This window comes from Lagopus leucura, unplaced genomic scaffold (genome assembly GCF_019238085.1).
Source record: "Lagopus leucura isolate 7727_CA_CO unplaced genomic scaffold, USGS_WTPT01 Super-Scaffold_100004, whole genome shotgun sequence".
Taxonomy (NCBI): domain Eukaryota; kingdom Metazoa; phylum Chordata; class Aves; order Galliformes; family Phasianidae; genus Lagopus; species Lagopus leucura.
Window position 1 is genome coordinate 41,800,873 of NW_024962264.1, and position 6,101 is coordinate 41,806,973.

Genomic DNA, 6,101 nt, shown 5'->3' on the forward strand with positions numbered 1-6,101 from the left:
CTTTCATATAAATACCTGATAAAGGGTCTTCTTAATAAGATCAATAAAAAACTTTTTTTTTTTTTAAACTATATGCACGATAATGACTCAAAGCCAGACATAATTATTTAGCAAGAACAAATAATTGTTATTACCAGACTGTTTTGACTTAATCCAGCAGGTAGCTTAGCACCACACAGTTATTCACTCACTCCTCCCCTTTCAAGTGGGACAGGGGACAGAACCAGAAAAGAAGAAAGTATAACTCATGGGTTAAGATAAAACTATTTACTACGATAGAGAAAACAAAAAGGATAATAGTTAGGACAATAAAGGCCAGGGAGAGTGTGAACACAGTCCCCCACTACCACAAATTACACAGCAAGTTTCCTTCATTTGGGAGAAAATTTCAGTGATCAGCACACCTGGAGTGCAGAAGATGAACTTCCTGCTGTGAAAACCACCTGCCTAATCATGCCGTCTCCCCTGCCAGGCAATTTTTTTTTTTTTTTTTAACTATATAGTTATATATATAAATATATAACATGTGATGCATAAGCTGTTGCTCATCACTCACTGACCAATACCCATATAGCCCCCCCAAGCAGTGAAGGAGAGAGAAAGATGAACTGCTACACCTTCAAAAAACTCTCCTTCCTCATGATGTTATGTGGTATGGGATATTCCTCTGGCTAGTTGTGTTCAGTTGGTCAGTCTGCTGTCCTGATTCTGTCCCTTCCCTGCTCCTTTGGTGCCCCACCAGCTCTTTGCTGATTGGAGCTGAGAAACTGGAGTGCCTTGGCTCTGTACAGCACTGCTCAATAGCAACTAAAAACTTTGGTATGTTATCAACGTTGTTTTTCTCCTAAAACCAAAACATAGCACCATACCAGACACAATGAAGAACAAATAATTCAATTCCAGCTGAAACTAAGACACAAATGTAATTTTTCTTTTCACAAACTACAAACATTTCAACACTACTAGTAGATTTATCTTACCAGAGGAAAATATTCTTATAGTATAACTACAGAGTAAATATCAATCTACAGAGATAGTTTAACCAGAAAAATGCCAGAATTTTCCATCTTCCAAGATTTTTGTGAAAATTTTACTTCATATAAACATGAATTATAATAAAATACTCAGCATGCTCCTTTAAGATATGGAAGTTGCTCTGACTCAAGAAAGCATTTTCAAATGTGTTCAAATCTCTCACTGTTCAAAAAACCTACCACATGAAACAAATATTTTTCACTGAGTATTTTGCAGTGGAAGGCAATTTTTTAGCAGAAGAGATAAGGGAAAACTGAAACTTCCTCTAGCACAGTTCATATAATCTACTTCTAACAGAACTTCTGTGCTGCACATCAGTTTCTGTAATGAAACCAATGCAAGATGACCACAAGGCACTGTAACATTCTATCAGGAAATAATCTTGAACTTTTCCTCAATCAGTACATGAATATGAATGTTCATAATAGTCAACAATGATTGAGCTTTCCTGAAGACTAAGTATTTACTTGCCCTGAAGGAAATTTCTTAAGAGGGGAAAATATGAAAGGAAAAATTGATTTTCATATCAAAAGTAGGTGAGGTATTTTCTATACTAGTGAAACTAAACTTATTTAAAATGAGTTTCATCTCCTTAATCTTGATATCTATCATTATTACCACTACTCAGTCTGAAATGTCTTCATTTCAGGGATATTATTCTTTTTCCCAGCTCTCTTTCCTTTGAAAAGTCTTTACTGGTCTGTGCAGGGACAGGCAGTGAGGAACCCTGATGGGAGAGCAGATGTTCCCACTAGCAAGTCAACAGAGGTCATCAGTCTTGCCTGCTTTATATGTCTTTAAAGAGACTTGTGCCATATAATTTATACCATGCCAGTTCCAGCTCCAGGAAAGAAGCAGGGATTACTTTAAAAAAGTCATGGAAGGCTTTTTTTCACTTACATTGAAAATATTACGGAAGAGAAACACTGCCCAACAAAAGAAATTCTGTCACAGATACCTGTCATCTTTCTTGAGTTTGCAATCATAAATGTAGGAAAAATATATTTGTGGATTATATTCATATTTTATAGCCTGCCTGCTCTTGTTTCGAAGAAGCAAGCTTCAAAATGTATTTATTATCAAGTAGGTCTTAAGTCTAACACACTCAGCTAAAATAGATTTCTGGCAGATTCTGTGCAAACTGTTGTAGTATATTCTAATTTTATCTTTAGTGAAAGTTCACAAAAGAGCGTACACTGGAGAAAGAAAATTTGATTTATTTTACTATTACATATTATTACATAAAAGTGGTTAAAGTTCACTTTGAGAGTTACAGAGCAATGGAACATGTTATTCAGACACGTTGCGGGGTTCCCAACTCTGGTAATATTCAAAACCTATCTGGACACTCTCCTGTGTAACCTACCTTAGGGAATCTGCTTAACAGGGAGTTGGAGTAAATTATATTCAGAGATCCTTTCCAACCCCCCAAAATTCTGTGATTCTGTGTTCATTTTGCTTTTTTATATGTGTTGATTATTCAATTTCCTTTATCATTTCAAAAACAGTATGTCAAGAACTTGATTTATTCTTTGACCAATAATCCAGCAGATCAAATAAACAAGCAGAACCAAGGTCTAATGTTTTCACACTAACTGGCACTTCCAGAATCTTGCCTAAACTCTAATCCTCACCTTTCTTAATGGACATAAACTAATTCCACATGATTGTCATTCTTTCAGTACCATTTTCTCAAACAAAATAAAATGAAAGGTGTTGCTAACATGATTCCTTTTCATTATCCTTTTATCCCTAAATTTTTCATATGTCTTATACACGGTAAGAGAAGAATATTTTATAACTGGAGCATCTGTAATTCTAACCCAATCATTACACACTGTACACGAATCCATAAAGTTTCAAATTTAGGACTTTATTAAAGAAGAGTTACATCAGTTATGAGATTTCCTGCCCAGATGTACTAATATAGACGTAGGATGAACAGGATATATCCCCATATTAATACAATAGCCAATTTTTACATTAAGTTCAAGTTAAGTTCCCCAAAAATAACAATATTTTGGCCTCCATTTATATAATTGCAATCCCAATAAGTTTAATAGGCTTTCACATGTGTAAACAGGACAGACATCTGGGTCAAATCCAGCTCTGGAAAAATAAATCCACTGCCTTTAGTGCTGGCTTTCACCCAATGTGCATAAAATGGGATCTGAATTATTTTTCCTAGTATTTCAAGATTTTATATCAGCTGCTTTCCAGCAGGATTTCTGTAAAGAACCAGTTGGATAGATCTTGTTTTTAGGCAAATCCCTCTTTTTAAACAATAGTAATTAATTTCTCCATGAACATTCTAACTTGATATCCATAAACTGAACCCTGTGTGCTTAGATAAAAAGGAAAGGCACATTGTCAGATATGTCAGATTGCAGTGAATATAGCCTTCAATTTTCATAAGTCATTAGCAATGTGAAGTATGAATATTCCACTTTAAAATTTGTCAGAAGTCCAGATTTGCAGGAGATGGAGCTTATTTAATATATTTCCAACTGAGTATCCAAATCAGAGAACAAATAATCGCTTGTACTTCTGTAACACTGCAGCCAACATGTATTTTCCATTAGGTTTTTGCATAGGTGTATGAGGATTTTAGTGGCTTCTGGTAAATGTTACTCATGGCAGAGAACGTTTGTTCTAATTCATACCACTGTGCTAAATAGAGAGAAAAGAAAATTTCATCATTCCTATGGTTATATTTTAAATGTAGAGAAATAGTTATTTAGGGAATAGTTATTTTCTCTGTTATAACAGTGTAGTATAATACTCTGATGATCATAGTAAAAAATGCAAAGGAACTTCAGTCCGTTATGTTACAAGCTGAAATCCTACACCTGAGAAAGTACCTAATGATTTTATTTAGAAAGCCTCTCTTTCACATTATATCCTTTCCAAGTGACATGGGTCACCAAGAAGCCCAATTTTCAATGCAATTCACTAAAATGCTGAATCTATACAATCAGTAAATAGCTCTTGAAAGAGTTCATTGTTTGAACAGTATTGCACAGAGACAATAAGCCTTGTACTAATAATGTTTACATCATAAAACATGCTATCGGCTACAGGTTACCAGAAGCAATACAAAGGAACAAAATACAAATAATACATTCAACTTGGGAAACCAACTAGAAAGATGTGAAGAAACTACTTTAAAAAAAAGAACTACCGTTGTAATGGAACATGAACTGTAAAAACACTGATCTGGCATAACTGTGCTGGCATCTTCCCCAGCCACAGATTAGAGTAATTTTTAACAGATAAAATTTAAAAATTATCCATACCAAGATGCAAGGAAAAAGGAGGAAAACTTCATTTGTCTAATAAATAAATAAATAACTCCTTAAACTGAGTTACTCAACCCAAGAAAGTACCTCTTTGTCCTCTTTGAACAGAAACAGAAAAGAGAAAAACAACTAGGTCATTACAGGGACAACTTGTTTTTCACAATATTCCTTACAACAATTCTTCCAGGGACAGAGTTATTACATCACTCTCAGATTCCATCATGGATAAACTTGAAGAGGAAGAAGACAAAGATTGAAACTTTGTTGAATAAGGTTGAATAAGAGGACAAAAACTGGCAATGAATGAGAATGAAAGTGAGACTAGAAACAAGAATTTTTAAAATACTAATAAATGCTGCGAAGGATAAAAAAAAAGCTAAAGTTGAAGGAATTAGGATCTTATATTTGATAGCTTTTATATACCCAGCTTAAACACTGTAACACACAAAAAATAAGTAAATACTGGATTCAGTACATTAACAATAACAGCCAAATGCAGTTGCATATTAAAGACAAAAGAATCCTCCCACACAACCAAGTTTCTTAGCTAAATGAATATAAACAATGTTAAATGTGCAGATGAGATATCCATAGAGTTCCATATAAATATTTTATATAGGAAAAAAAGAAAAAAAGAAATTCAAATGATTGCCTTATTTGATATGAAGACAAATGATAAGAATTTGCATTGCAAAATCCAAGACCTTGTTCATATTAATAAACTTCCTAAAGTAAAATACCTTAATAACCTTTTGACCTGTTGCAAGTAAAAACAAATTTATTTAACCGTTTCAGGAAATCTTTCTCTTACAAATTTACTAAAAACTTTGAAATGAAAAATCAATTCATTTATTATGTGTTCTGCCTGTCATTTTATTCTAGAGTGCTATTTATTGAAATCTCTCTTCACCTGCTTCTATTTTAGAGTACAGTGCCCTTCCAACTACTAAATGTTACATATCTATTTCATTTTTGTAGCTCACATAGTTTCCTACTTTTGTAACATTTCTAAAAAGAGGCTGGCACTTTATGAAGTATTTTCAACCAATTATTCTTAACTGTGTCCTTTTGTTTATTCAACTAAAATAAAATTTCTCAAAGCTTCCTATGGAATCTACCACAAACAAACAAACAATCAGAATGTGGTGCTATATGAAAAACAAAATTAAAAGAAGAATACAACACAAAATTATCCATCTTTGGCTTACAGCCATATTAACCCAAACGACTTTAAGGAAAAGGCATGCATTTTCTGTTCCTGAATTCTTTTTGAATTCTTAAATGGATTTAGAGGTCTTAAGAGCCCCATGTTTTCTGGAAATATAAATAAATACAAGTAATTTGTTGAGTTTGTATGTACCAGGTCTACAAAGTTAGTCTGAATTCTGATCCGTTGTTCAGATAAGAACAAAAAATGAGAAAACACAAAAAAGATAAAATTTCTGAGCTTTTAAACTGAATTTTCTAATACAACATTGTTAGCATGATTTTAATCAATCAGTAGTTATTACACAATACAAATACTGACCTGAACATAAACACTCAGATAACATTTTCTTTTTCAGTAAGCTCCGTATTTGTTTTTTTCTAAAATCTTTTCTCAGAAATATTAATTAAATTAAGTGAACTACTTGCTTCAGGTTTGATTTCAGACTTTCAATGTTTCTGATGTTTCGGGGCACAATAGGTACATTTGGTATTGTTTGGATTATTACAAAACATTTTCCACTCCCTCTCACATAGCCTACATAATGGCTTCCATTACCA

General features: G+C 33.2%; 1 non-coding gene across 1 annotated transcript; it reads right to left on the reverse strand.

Moving 5' to 3' along the window:
* Positions 1–315: 315 nt before the first annotated feature.
* LOC122180565 lies at positions 316–480 on the reverse strand. Its single transcript, XR_006179161.1, has one exon. It is a non-coding gene; the product is annotated as a U1 spliceosomal RNA (small nuclear RNA).
* Between the last annotated feature and the right edge of the window lie 5,621 nt (positions 481–6,101).